General features: G+C 44.4%; 1 protein-coding gene across 6 annotated transcripts in view; it reads right to left on the bottom strand.

The window, feature by feature from the left end:
- Positions 1 to 13,798, bottom strand: part of LOC106574160 (Nance-Horan syndrome protein) — a 105,787-nt gene that overhangs the window by 73,355 nt on the left and 18,634 nt on the right. The window lies entirely within an intron of this gene.

The following is a 13,798-nucleotide window of genomic DNA, read 5'->3' as shown; positions in this document are numbered from 1 at the left end:
CTGCTACAGAGCTGTACATAACCAGGCTAGCCTGTCGCTACAGAGCTGTATATAACCAGGCTAGCCTGTCGCTACTGCTGCAGAGCTGTATATAACCAGGCTAGCCTGTCGCTACAGAGCTGTACATAACCAGGCTAGCCTGTCGCTACTGCTACAGAGCTGTACATAACCAGGCTAGGCTGTCGCTACAGAGCTGTATATAACCAGGCTAGCCTGTCGCTACTGCTACAGAGCTGTATATAACCAGGCTAGCCTGTCGCTACTGCTACAGAGCTGTACATAACCAGGCTAGCCTGTCGCTACTGCTACAGAGCTGTACATAACCAGGCTAGCCTGTCGCTACTGCTACAGAGCTGTACATAACCAGGCTAGCCTGTCGCTACTGCTACAGAGCTGTACATAACCAGGCTAGCCTGTCGCTACTGCTACAGAGCTGTATATAACCAGGCTAGCCTGTCGCTACTGCTGCAGAGCTTTGGAAGTACAGTAATATAAAATGATAGGTGTGTCATACACGCACTTAAGCAAGCAAGAAAAGCCCAGAAGAATAACGTATGCTTACTCAAAGTGCTGTTACTGAGCTTCCTGTAATAATTATGGTCATGCTATGGTATTGATGATACAGTAGATTACATTATACACCTACTGGGGCATTTGAGCGTTACGCTGTAAACTTGAGGCGTATGAAGTTCAGTTACAAGACTTTCCAAACATTAGGATCTGTAGAAAGTCATGGTATTAAGATGCCATGAAATCAACCACACATATTGTAACTGGTCCAAGGTATTGTCTATTGTATTGTGTTATTGTATACACAGCCAGATTAAAGCCAGGCAGGGATTTCAGTTTGAATTCAATCCCCTCTGATTCCAGGGATTTGACCCAGAATGGGAGCATGTAGATTATGACTGGCCCTTATGTCTAGAACATGCTGTTTGTTTTGTTTCTCTGCATCATTGACGTTTCTCCACAGTCTGCATTTCACAGAACTAGAAAGAGGTTCTACTTCAATTTAGATGACCCATATTTCTTATTAAGTGTAGCTGGGCATGACAAGGCAGATATTTGAATAACAACAAATTTGACAGGTGGCCAGGGTCAGTTACTGTCCTGGAATACAAAAGATGTAGAAGCACTGGGGGTTGTGCTAACACTGAATAACCCCATATACACCCCCCTCTGGCTGGGAAGAGCCAAGGGGCACCACAGACAGGGGATCTGCTGCTGGTGACACACTTCTAAAGCAGCAGATTAGTGGTAGAGGGAACAGGGTGGTCTACGGGCCAAACAGGGTGGGCAGGGTTAGTGGTGGAGAGGGCAGGGTGGTCTACGGGCCAAACGGGGTGGTCTACGGGACAAACGGGGTGGAGAGGGCAGGGTGGTCTACGGGCCAAACGGGGTGGTCTACGGGCCAAACGGGGTGGTCTACGGGCCAAACGGGGTGGTCTACGGGCCAAACGGGGTGATCTACGGGACAAACGGGGTGGAGAGGGCAGGGTGGTCTATGGGCCAAACGGGGTGGTCTACGGGCCAAACGGGGTGGTCTACAGGCCAAACGGGGTGGGCAGGTTGGTCTACGAGACAAACAGGGTGGGCATAATGGCACTCATCAGAACAGCAGTCCTCCATTTCATTTACATTTCATCTAGTGTGTGTATATTAAACATTGGTTATGATCCCATGTGCCGTGTTGTAATTTGGATGTATTATCCTAAGCATGTTAGTGCAGTATTTTGAGAAGTGTGATTTACAAGTCAGAATGACACCCTCATTAAAATGACAATAGAACAGGTAAAGGTAAGGTACAGTATGCTTGGATAACGTATGCAGATAACATATAATGATTATGGGGTGAACCTACAGGCCCTTCAGGGGTGAACCTACAGGCCCTTCAGGGGTGAACCTACAGGCCCTACAGGGGTGTACCTACAGGGGTGAACCTACAGGCCCTTCAGGGGTGAACCTACAGGGGTGAACCTACAGGCCCTTCAGGGGTGAACCTACAGGGGTGAACCTACAGGCCCTTCAGGGGTGAACCTACAGGCCCTTCAGGGGTGAACCTACAGCCTAGTTTCAGTAGAATATCATCTGCAGGCAGCTCAACTGGTTTCGGCATGGAGCAGCTCACAGAAGAATGACATCGGTAGCCGGTAGGGTAGGAAAGACCTTTCAATGCATGATATCTACCATGCTAACTAAGGCAACAACGGGTTGCAATTTCAGTTTAATCCACCAGAAAAAAATACGACAACAAATACTGTGGTTAAACTCAAATATAGTAATTGATAAAACACTTTGATAAAAAAAAAAAGTATTTGTAAATGATATCATAAATAGGACTGGTGGAGTTGTGTCACACATGCAGCTAACAAAAATATATGTAAATGTCTGTTCAACCCCAAAATAATTGCAGCATTACAGCAAAAATGGAAGAGGCAAGTGGAAGGGGGAGAAAGACCCTGCATTAAAGACCAAAATTGGTTAAAGAAAATTGTGATCAGTTAAATATATTTATTTTTTGAGCCAACTCTGCAAATAGCACTACTGGGTGATTTGAAGTCAGTGTCAAATTGATCAATAATAAAAACAAACTTTTTGGGCTAAAAGTACTACATTTACAAACTGTAGAAACTAATGAGAATAGAAAAGTTCATAACTTTTGTGAAACGTCACAGCACAGTTGAAAAATATATGGCAAATAGAAATCCAATATGGATGGTGCTATGCCCTCAGACGAACCATCAAACAAGCAAAGCATCAATACAGGATTAAGATTTAATCCTATTACACCGGCTCTGATGCTCGTCGGATGTGGCAGGGCTTGAAAACAAATCACAGACTAGAAAGGGAAACCCAGACGCGAGCCTACAGTGGTCCCTCCTTTAGAAGTTGTGTCATACTGCGGCACACCTTGCGTGCTGCCTGCCTCGCGTGCTGCCTGCCTCGCGTGCTGCCTGCCTCGCGTGCTGCCTGCCTCGCGTGCTGCCTGCCTCGCGTGCTGCCTCGGCATTCTGTGGCACGTTGTTGAATTCTCAGCCAATTCTTTCTGTAACTGCACATCATTACTAGTTTGACCGCCAGAGGGCATCTTTGAGAAGCATTTGATTGTATTCTGTACTGGCATTACCAGAGAATTGAAAACCTTTTTGTAATAACAGCGTTTGGGATTGATTGAGGAATTTGGCTTAATTAAATTTGATGAATATTATGGTGTTTCTATTCAGAGAAAAAGGAAACCCTCTCCGTTTCTATGGCGCTGTACAATGTGAAGGTCGGGAGTAGGCTACAGGACCGGAGTCTATATTGCTTGCCTTTAGACAACTTCGTTCCAATATTTCTGTAAATCAATTATATTTATTCCCATAGAAATTCGTTATGGATCCATAACTAAATCAACATCTGTATTTTGAAAGAGTATTTTTTTATCGTTATTTTATTAAAGAAAATGTGTTTGTTTATTAGGCTACTGTGTAGCCCAATTCCTTACATAAGGGAGAGCGCAGGCCATGTCTGCACTACAGAATGAGGGGCAAGTGGGAGACCGAGGTTCAAATCCCCGTTGTGGGAGGAAGGAGTAGGCTGTCCTTGTAAATAAGAATTTGTTCTTAACCGATTCCATATGTGTTATTTCATAGTTGTGATGTCTTCACAACATAGTAAATGATATCTACACAGCATAGTTGTGAAGTCTCCTACAGAAATCAGCCATTACTCAACACTAGTGAGACTCATTTCACCTATGGGCCTACAGTATACCGAGAGAAAAACTCAATGATTTTGACTCTCCGCCAGTAAATCCATTTAGAGGATTGGAGGACTCTAATTTAATATCTAAGGGGCATTTTCCGTTAGATATTCTCACAGGGGCTTTTATTATTAATTAATTAATTTAGAATGATATAATCACTTCGTTTAAAAAGTAACAATATTTTGGGGATTTCGTTTTCATTTAACCTCGAGTGCGTGAGAAAAAGGCAAAACAGCAGACATCACTTGCTTATATTCAGTCAACACATCAAGAATATCATGGCATATTTATATTTATCATGGCATATTTGAACAAGTCATTCGTTAATGGACATTTTGAAATAGTATTTTTATCATCATTTTATTAACGAAAGCATAAAGATGCTGATGAAGAAATACTGTACAGTATATGCTTTTACATTTGGATAATAAAGCATTTTGAAGATAAGCCACCTGCATTTGTTTATTAGGCTACTGTGCAGTCTGACAAGTAAACATAGCCTACAGTACATACTGTAGTAAACGTGGGAAAGTGCCTAATTCCTTACATAAGTGAGAGCAGGCCATGACCAGAGACTTTCTCGGTGACCTCAAGTACTCATTAACTCTGTCTTTAATGCTTTTTCGAGTTGCATCAGTCATGGACGGAAACTTCTGAGACTCTGTATTATTGATGAACACACGGAGGTTCACTGGTAAGCCACATTTGCCTCGGGATCCATCCCAGTTGGTATTCTGTTCCCACTCCTGGTATCTCTTCGGTTACAGAACCGTGGAACAGCAGAACGGTCCAGACGGCCCTTGCTGTGCCTGGTGAGCAGTTGGTCAAGTTCTGTTGTCAGAGGAGGAACGGAAATGTCAGGGTGAACTGACGACCTGACGAACCCGCCAGGTATGTTGACTCTACCTGTCGGAGGTGGAGTTCCAGAGCTCACAGGTGTGCCTGGCATGGATTGTGAGTCCATCCGGTTCCTCTCCCTTTTCAACGGGTCATTCTCCACCTGACTCTCCGCTAACGAGGAGTGACTCGCTGCCAATACCACCTGGGTCTGGACCAATGCATCAGCAGTCGCCCTCAGAGAACGTTTCTCTTTCTGCTGGTCTGCCATCAATGACTCCATATCGGTCTTCAAAGTTAGAATCTGATCCATGAGCACCTTTATCAGATGAGCAGAATGGTACCACCCTGGTACCACCCTGAGCCCCCATCGATTACGGTGGCCTACGATAGAAACAGTAGATCAATTAAGAATTTAAAATGACTCCAACAAACAAATGCTGTACACACTAAGAATCTAGCGTAACAAACCGCTTTCTTGGCAACCATGTGTTTTTTCAGTGCGGCCCGTCGCCCAGCCCGTCGCCCAGCGCCCGTTGCCCACTGATCTCTACAGATGGTTGTAAGCTCTGCAAAAACACATTCACATTTTAGGTACACAATTATCGAGTTAATTATACAGTACACCTACACATTGAAAGGCTACATATTCTTTTTTTTAATATAAAATGCTTTGAAACCAAAATATCTTTAGTTTTGGTGATCCTCTCAGCTCCGGCTCATGTTCAAGTCCTCTGGTGGTTACGGTCCTAACCCTGGAACGGGTAGCACCGTAGAAAGAAGCTGGTGGTTACAGTCCTAACCCTGGAACGGGTAGCACTATAGAAAGAAGCTGGTGGTTACGGTCCTAACCCTGGAACGGGTAGCACTATAGAAAGAAGCTGGTGGTTACAGTCCTAACCCTGGAACGGGTAGCACCATAGAAAGAAGCTGGTGGTTACAGTCCTAACCCTGGAACGGGTAGCACCATAGAAAGAAGCTGGTGGTTACAGTCCTAACCCTGGAACGGGTAGCACCGTAGAAAGAAGCTGGTGGTTACAGTCCTAACCCTGGAACGGGTAGCACCGTAGAAAGAAGCTGGTGGTTACAGTCCTAACCCTGGAACGGGTAGCACTATAGAAAGAAGCTGGTGGTTACAGTCCTAACCCTGGAACGGGTAGCACCGTAGAAAGAAGCTGGTGGTTACGGTCCTAACCCTGGAACGGGTAGCACCATAGAAAGAAGCTGGTGGTTACAGTCCTAACCCTGGAACGGGTAGAACCGTAGAAAGAAGCTGGTGGTTACAGTCCTAACCCTGGAACGGGTAGCACCATAGAAAGACGCTGGTTTGATGAAAATGTCCATTTCGTCTGTTTTCTTTGGTGGCAATGTGATTCTTTTTTGATTAACAGCTCGTTTTTGAATGGTAACTGTGTTAAGGGTGGAGTTTTGGGCGGGGTGAGGAAAGGCGTGACTTTCAGGTTACAATAGGCTATAAGTATACAGCAGATTGCCGTTTGTCCTCACTTTGATTATATTGTAGCACCATGATCTCTATTCATTTAAGTGAGCAGATTAGGGCTTTCAGGAGGAACGGAAAAATCTACTGGAGACATTTCAGAAATACTGGTAGACTTGGGGATTTTGGTCATGGACAGTGCTATTCAGAAACACTACCATCAGATGCCTGTTCTCCGCCGAACTCGAAAGCCCAGGAAAATGAACAGGTACAGTAGGCCACCATACTTTAATGTAGGCCTAATACTACTAAACAATGCTTAAATAAATTGACTGCTGGTTTTTACTGTACGCTGCACATTTTCGCATTTATTGTATTTCATGTCCAAAGAGACTAATCAAGCCATCGACTCACTGATGAATGAAGAAGACGAGCGATAGCCCATCTGCTGGTATGACGGCATCGCTCTAATTACAGTAAGAAGACAGTTGAATAAACTTGGGTGGACTGACGGAAAGGCTCGGTAAGAAATGTTTTACATACATACATACATACATACATACATACATACATACATACATACATACATACATACATACATACATACATACCTGGACTTTGAACTACTCCCCTCTGGGCACAGGTATAGGGCACCCCTCAGCAGGAAAAACACAACTAGACAATCATTTGTGCCAGGTGTGATATCCCTCCTAAATAGCTCGGGCTAATGTTCCTATCCACCCAGTAAGGCCAGCAGGCTAATGTTCCTATCCACCCAGTAAGGCCAGCAGGCTAATGTTCCTATCCACCCAGTAAGGCCAGCAGGCTAATGTTCCTATCCACCCAGTAAGGACAGCAGGCTAATGTTCCTATCCACCCAGTAAGGCCAGCGGGCTAATGTTCCTATCCACCCAGTAAGGCCAGCGGGCTAATGTTCCTATCCACCCAGTAAGGCCAGCAGGCTAATGTTCCTATCCACCCAGTAAGGCCAGCAGGCTAATGTTCCTATCCACCCAGTAAGGCCAGCAGGCTAATGTTCCTATCCACCCAGTAAGGCCAGCGGGCTAATGTTCCTATCCACCCAGTAAGGCCAGCGGGCTAATGTTCCTATCCACCCAGTAAGGGAAAACCCCCCTAATTTGGACAAAATAACATGGGAACATATTGGCATAGCACGAATCATACACACGATTGTAAATACCACCGAAAGCGGCCCATCTCCGGGCCAATCATATGGCAATTTTCCGATGGCAATTGCCAATTGTAACACCCCAAATTTCCTTTAGATGGCGAGCGCGCTCCACCGTGGTTTTTCATACAGCAAATGATACCCAAGTCTAAACCCAAAGGTCAGATTTTGATAATATGATATTTTTTTTGAAAACTTATCAACCCTTAAAAAAGTGGTTTCTGGACCGTTTTTCGAATTTTTTTCGATTGTTATGTCAATTACACATGTATAAGAGCTGTATGAACATGCTTATGATGTTTTTTATTGACGTCGTTTTTTGGGTTGCTTTTGCTTGTGCACAAGGCATATGTTTTGTGCATTTTGAATATGATTTCATAGGAAAAAAGTGACTTTTTTTTTTTGCAAAATGACATGTCCAATTCTTTTTTTTTCAATTAATGAAAGTATTGAATGTGCCAAATCATAAAGCAAAAATCCAATAGATGGCTAGAGCTCTCCGCAGTGAATTTTCATATTGCAAATGTAACAATTCAAGACCCAAGAGTCAAATTTTGAAAAAATGAATTTTTTTAAAAAGTTTTCAACCCCTTAAAAAGTGGTTTCTGGACCGTTTTCGAATTTTTTTCGATTGTTATGTCAATTACACATGTATAAGAGCTGTATGAACATGCTAATGATGTTTTTTATTGACATCATTTTTTGGGTTGTTTTTGCTTGTGCATAAGGCATATGTTTTGTGCATTTGGAATATGATTTCATAGGAAGTCAAAAGTGACATCTTTTTTTCATTTTTTTGCCAAATGCCATTAGAAATGTGCAAATGAAATGTCAAATTCTTTTTTTGTCAATTATACGTGTATGAAAGTATTGAATGTGCCAAATCAGGATGTTTGTCCGTTTGCCATGTACGATCATAGGAAGTCGGTTTCCAAACCCAAAAGTCAGTGAACCATAGTCCAAATGGCATTTATACTGCCCAAATGATATATAGCCCTATGTTAAGCCATGAATCAACGCAGACAGTCTACTTGTCATGTATGATGAGGGAGAAGTGGGACTCTGTTGCTTTTAACATTTTTAACTAATTTGACATGCTCAGAATGCATAATTGACTGGCCCGATGAACTGGGGATGGCCGTGCAGTGACTGTGGTTCCTCTCCATCGCTCGTTGTGTTGATTTCATCATGTCAACTTTGGTGATATTTTTTGCTGTTGAATCATATTGCAAATGCGCGTTACGTTTGCAATATAGCGCGTTACGTTTGCAATATGATTCAATGGGCATTTAGCATCACGAATTTAGGCATGCTCAAAAATACTGCAGAAATGCATAATTGACTGTCCCGATGATCTCGGTATGGCCGGACAGTGACTGTGGTTCATCTCCATGGCTTGATGGTGACATGAGAGAAGTGGGACTGTCATTTTTTAGCGATTCTTTTGAAAAATGTCCAAAATGACTAGGGGCGCCCCATATTGGATGGGCACTGATGGAAGGTGCTCCCTACCCAACCGTGGACCCCTTGCACCCCCGTAAAGGCATTTAAAACCCTTCTAAAAAATGTATCCTGGTAACCCATTTCGGGTCACCATGTGCACGGATGCGCATTACCGATATGTTTCAATGGGCCTCAACATCACGAATTTGGCATGCTCAAAAACCCTGCAGAAATGCATAATTGACTGTCCCAATGAACTGGGGATGGCCGTGCAGTGACTGTGGTTCCTCTCTATCGCTCATTGTGTTGATTTCATCATGTCAACTTTGGTGATATTTTTTGCTGTTGAATCATATTGCAAATGCGCGTTACGTTTGCAATATTGCGCGTTACGTTTGCAATTTGATTCAATGGGCATTTAGCATCACGAATTTATGCATGCTCAAAAATACTGCAGAAATGCATAATTGACTGGCCCGATGAACTCGGGATGGCCGGGCAGTGACTGTGGTTCCTCTCCATTGCTCGTCACCCAGCAGTCAGCGTCCATCAGTCAATTAGATGTCATTCTAACACCAAACTGATACCATCTGACACCAAATCCACTTTTTCCAACTCGTATAGAAGCCAACTATCACATATGTCAGAGAAGGCCCATAATTCACAGTGCTTTCAATTTTAACCATAAAAAAACATAAAACACATAGTTACGTTATAGCTGCGGGTCCAGCTCTGACAATATGTGTAGGCCTATGTGAGGCGACCCCGAATCCCAAGTTTCGGCTCGATAGGTCATTCGGTGCCCGAGCAATGGCCTTAATTGGTGCTGAAAATCCACTTTTTCAGGGCGTTACTACGGGGTCCCTGAATGAGCTATCGGACAGAGACATTGGGGTCCGTCTCTATGGGCCGAGGCGGTTTCAATGCACCTAGTCTTGCGACTCTGGGACATTTCTACATGTCGCCATGTCCGTGATATTCAAAATGAATTGAACATATTGCAAATGCACGAGGCGGTTTCTCGGTCTGAGAACCTTCTAGAGCCACATAAATCACCGTGCACTATCGACTTGAGCTCTAGAACAGGTTTCTAAAATTTCAGAGCTCTAGGTCTGACGGTTCTTGAATCGTTTGAATGAAAATAACTATTGAAGGCGGTATAAGCCTCTAAGCCCCACACTATGTCCCTACGGACAAATTGTGTGCGTGTGTTTTAGGTTTTTTTGCAAAAGGAATAGACACACACGTTGTCTTTGGGGTAAGGATAAACAGAATCCTGAATATGAAGTCTCTACCTTAAGAATTGACTGAATAACAGATGGTTGAGTTGCGTGATTTTCACTATCTGCTGGTTGGCCATATGACAATAGCTCTTGGGTGTTTTTAACAACTTCCGGTTGTCACAGGAAGTTCTTACTCAACACACGTTGTCTTTGCGGTAGACATAAACAGAATCCTGAATATGAAGTCTCTACCTTAAGAATTGACTGAATGACACAGGGTTGAGTTGCGTGATTTTCACATTCTGCAGGTTGGTTATATTACAATAGCTTTAGGGTGATTTTAACAACTTCCGGTTGCTCCAGGAAGCTTAGAATCGACACAGGTAGACCTCACAGTAGCCTGATGGATTGTTATAGAAGACAGGTTCATAAGGCATTCATAACCCACATAGACTTCAGGTTGAATTTAGGAGAATTGTCAATGTATTCCTATGGGGAGAGAAGTCATTGCACACTTTTTGATCTAAACACCTTTTTACTGTGGGTTAATGCCACAGGGTCAAGGTTAGGCTTGCACAGATCGGGAGGACCTCGGGAACGCTCCTGAGGTTGAATTGTGCTTCTAACCCTAACGGTTCTCTCACTGTCACCCAAAAGCACTTGACATATTGGTGCAGGCATCATTTTGGGCCTAGTTTTCTCACGGTCACTGCGCTCAGACCGAGCGAGCTACGGTCAAGCGGGGCGTCTCATTGAACTCGGCACAGCCTAGAGATAATGGTAATGCCATTGCAGGCTCTTTGTGTCTTTAAGCACCGCACTGTCACTCCGTCCTGGCTGTGTGTGTGTGTGTGTGAGAGCTTTTCTTTGACATCTGATGGGATAAATGACTGATTTACAGTTCATGAGGGTTGCCTAGTCACACATATGAAGTTGTGGAAAGATCTGACCTTTTTAACCCTTCAAAACAGCCCCTATGACACCATTTTAAGGCACTTCTGGTTGACACAGGAATCTGAACGTTAGGCTCTTATAGAATATTGAGTTTTAGGTCTTTATGTTAAGAACTGACTTATTTACAGAGGGTTGAACAAGTGTGTTTCAGAAAATCACAGAAATCTCGCAGAGCTCCGAAACCCGCCTTAATGGACTCATCTGAACACGCTGCAACTGGATAGTTAACTTTGAGGAAAAAAAACTCCTATTGTTGAATATCACCAATGTGTCATTGTACAATTTCTCTGAAATGAACATTGGTAAATGCATGGTTCCTTTTCTCCTGACACCGTAGGCTCATGTAGTTTGATGTGAAGCGGTCAAATCAGCACTCTATTTTCCTGTTTGACTTTCAATCCCAGAAAAATAGCCTTAACTCGAAAAGCGCCGAGGCCTCGACTCCATCCTGTTCGGGGCCAACTGCCCATAATGCCAAACCCACGCAGACCGAGTTTCGTCTTCGAATTCTTTTCCGTTTAGGAGAAAAAGCCGCGTCGTGATTGGTGATATATGTTACATTTGCAATATGATTCCGTTCGCTCTCCCGTGGAATAATCCGGGACTGCAAAAAAAAAAACCAAATTTAGAAAATTTTATTAAACGGAAACGGAAGGTACGAGAGACTCCGTTCGATGACTTCCTGGAAGATCCGGCCCCCGTGAGCGGCCCGACGCCGTCCGCGGATTTTTCGGACGTAGTCGGACGTCTAGTAAGGGAGCGTACATTTGCAACATGCACTTTCTCACTAACCACACAGCTGGCGCACGAGAGTTCCCTTCATGCATGTAAGGCCAGCGGGCTAATGTTCCTATCCACCCAGTAAGGCCAGCAGGCTAATGTTCCTATCCACCCAGTAAGGCCAGCAGGCTAATGTTCCTATCCACCCAGTAAGGCCAGCGGGCTAATGTTCCTATCCACCCAGTAAGGCCAGCGGGCTAATGTTCCTATCCACCCAGTAAGGCCAGCAGGCTAATGTTCCTATCCACCCAGTAAGGCCAGCGGGCTAATGTTCCTATCCACCCAGTAAGGCCAGCGGGCTAATGTTCCTATCCACCCAGTAAGGCCAGCGGGCTAATGTTCCTATCCACCCAGTAAGGCCAGCAGGCTAATGTTCCTATCCACCCAGTAAGGCCAGCAGGCTAATGTTCCTATCCACCCAGTAAGGCCAGCAGGCTAATGTCCCTATAGACCCAGTAAGGCCAGCGGGCTAATGTTCCTATCCACCCAGTAAGGCCAGCGGACTAATGTTCCTATCCACCCAGTAAGGCCAGCGGACTAATGTTCCTATCCACCCAGTAAGGCTAGCAGGCTAATGTTCCTATCCACCCAGTAAGGCCAGCAGGCTAATGTTCCTACAGACCCAGTAAGGCCAGCAGGCTCATGTTCCTATCCACCCAGTAAGGCCAGCGGGCTAATGTTCCTATCCACCCAGTAAGCCCAGCAGGCTAATGTTCCTATCCACCCAGTAAGGCCAGCAGGCTAATGTTCCTATCCACCCAGTAAGGCCAGCAGGCTAATGTTCCTATAGACCCAGTAAGGCCAGCGGGCTAATGTTCCTATCCACCCAGTAAGGCCAGCGGGCTAATGTTCCTATCCACCCAGTAAGGCTAGCAGGCTAATGTTCCTATCCACCCAGTAAGGCCAGCAGGCTAATGTTCCTACAGACCCAGTAAGGCCAGCGGGCTAATGTTCCTATCCACCCAGTAAGGCCAGCAGGCTAATGTTCCTACCCACCCAGTAAGGCCAGCGGGCTAATGTTCCTATCCCACCCAGTAAGGCCAGCGGGCTAATGTTCCTATCCACCCAGTAAGGCCTGCAGGCTAATGTTCCTATCCACCCAGTAAGGCCAGCAGGCTAATGTTCCTATCCACCCAGTAAGGCCAGCAGGCTAATGTTGCTATCCACCCAGTAAGGCCAGCAGGCTAATGTTGCTATCCACCCAGTAAGGCCAGCAGGCTAATGTTCCTATCCACCCAGTAAGGCCAGCAGGCTAATGTTCCTATCCACCCAGTAAGGCCAGCAGGCTAATGTTCCTATCCACCCAGTAAGGCCAGCAGGCTAATGTTCCTATCCACCCAGTAAGGCCAGCAGGCTAATGTTCCTATCCACCCAGTAAGGCCAGCGGGCTAATGTTCCTATCCACCCAGTAAGGCCAGCAGGCTAATGTTCCTATCCACCCAGTAAGGCCAGCAGGCTAGGCTTTTTTTTTTATGTGTTTGATGTCTTGATTTTAATTATTTTTTTAATTGGTATGTAACTGTTACTAAAGTTGTAATGCCAATTTTGTTTTGTATTTAAACGCCACTTTAAATGTCTACAGGACACAGCAACAACATTTTCCCATGTAGACAAAGTCAGTAAGTAGTTAAAGTCGGAAGTTTACATACCCGTCAGCCAAATACATTTAAACTCAGTTTCACAATTTCTGACATTTAATCCTAGTAAAAATGCCCTGTCTTAGGTCAATTAGGATCACCACCTTATTTAAAAATAGTGAAATGTCAGAATAATAGTAGCGATGATACTTAATTAGATAATGATTTATTTCAGCTTTTATTTCTTTCATCACATTCCCAGTGGGCTAGAAGTTTACATACTCTCAATTAGTATTTGGTAGCATTGCCTTTAAACTGTTTAACTTGGGTCAAACGTTTCAGGTAGCCTTCCACAAGCTTCCCACAATAAGTTGGGTGAATTTTGGCCCATTCCTCCTGACAGAGCTGGTGTAACTGAGTCAGGTTTGTAGGCCTCCTTGCTCGCACATGCTTTTACAGTTCTGCCCACAAATTTTCTATAGGATTGAAGTCAGGGCTTTGTGATGCCCACTCCAATACCTTGACTGTGTTGTCCTTAAGCCATTTTGCCACAACTTTAGAAGTATACTTGGGATCATTGTCTATTTGGAAGACCCATGTGTGACCAAG

Source organism: Salmo salar, chromosome ssa16 (genome assembly GCF_905237065.1).
Source record: "Salmo salar chromosome ssa16, Ssal_v3.1, whole genome shotgun sequence".
Taxonomy (NCBI): domain Eukaryota; kingdom Metazoa; phylum Chordata; class Actinopteri; order Salmoniformes; family Salmonidae; genus Salmo; species Salmo salar.
Note: the sequence above shows the minus strand (reverse complement) of the source record. Positions and strands in the feature narration are given on the sequence as shown.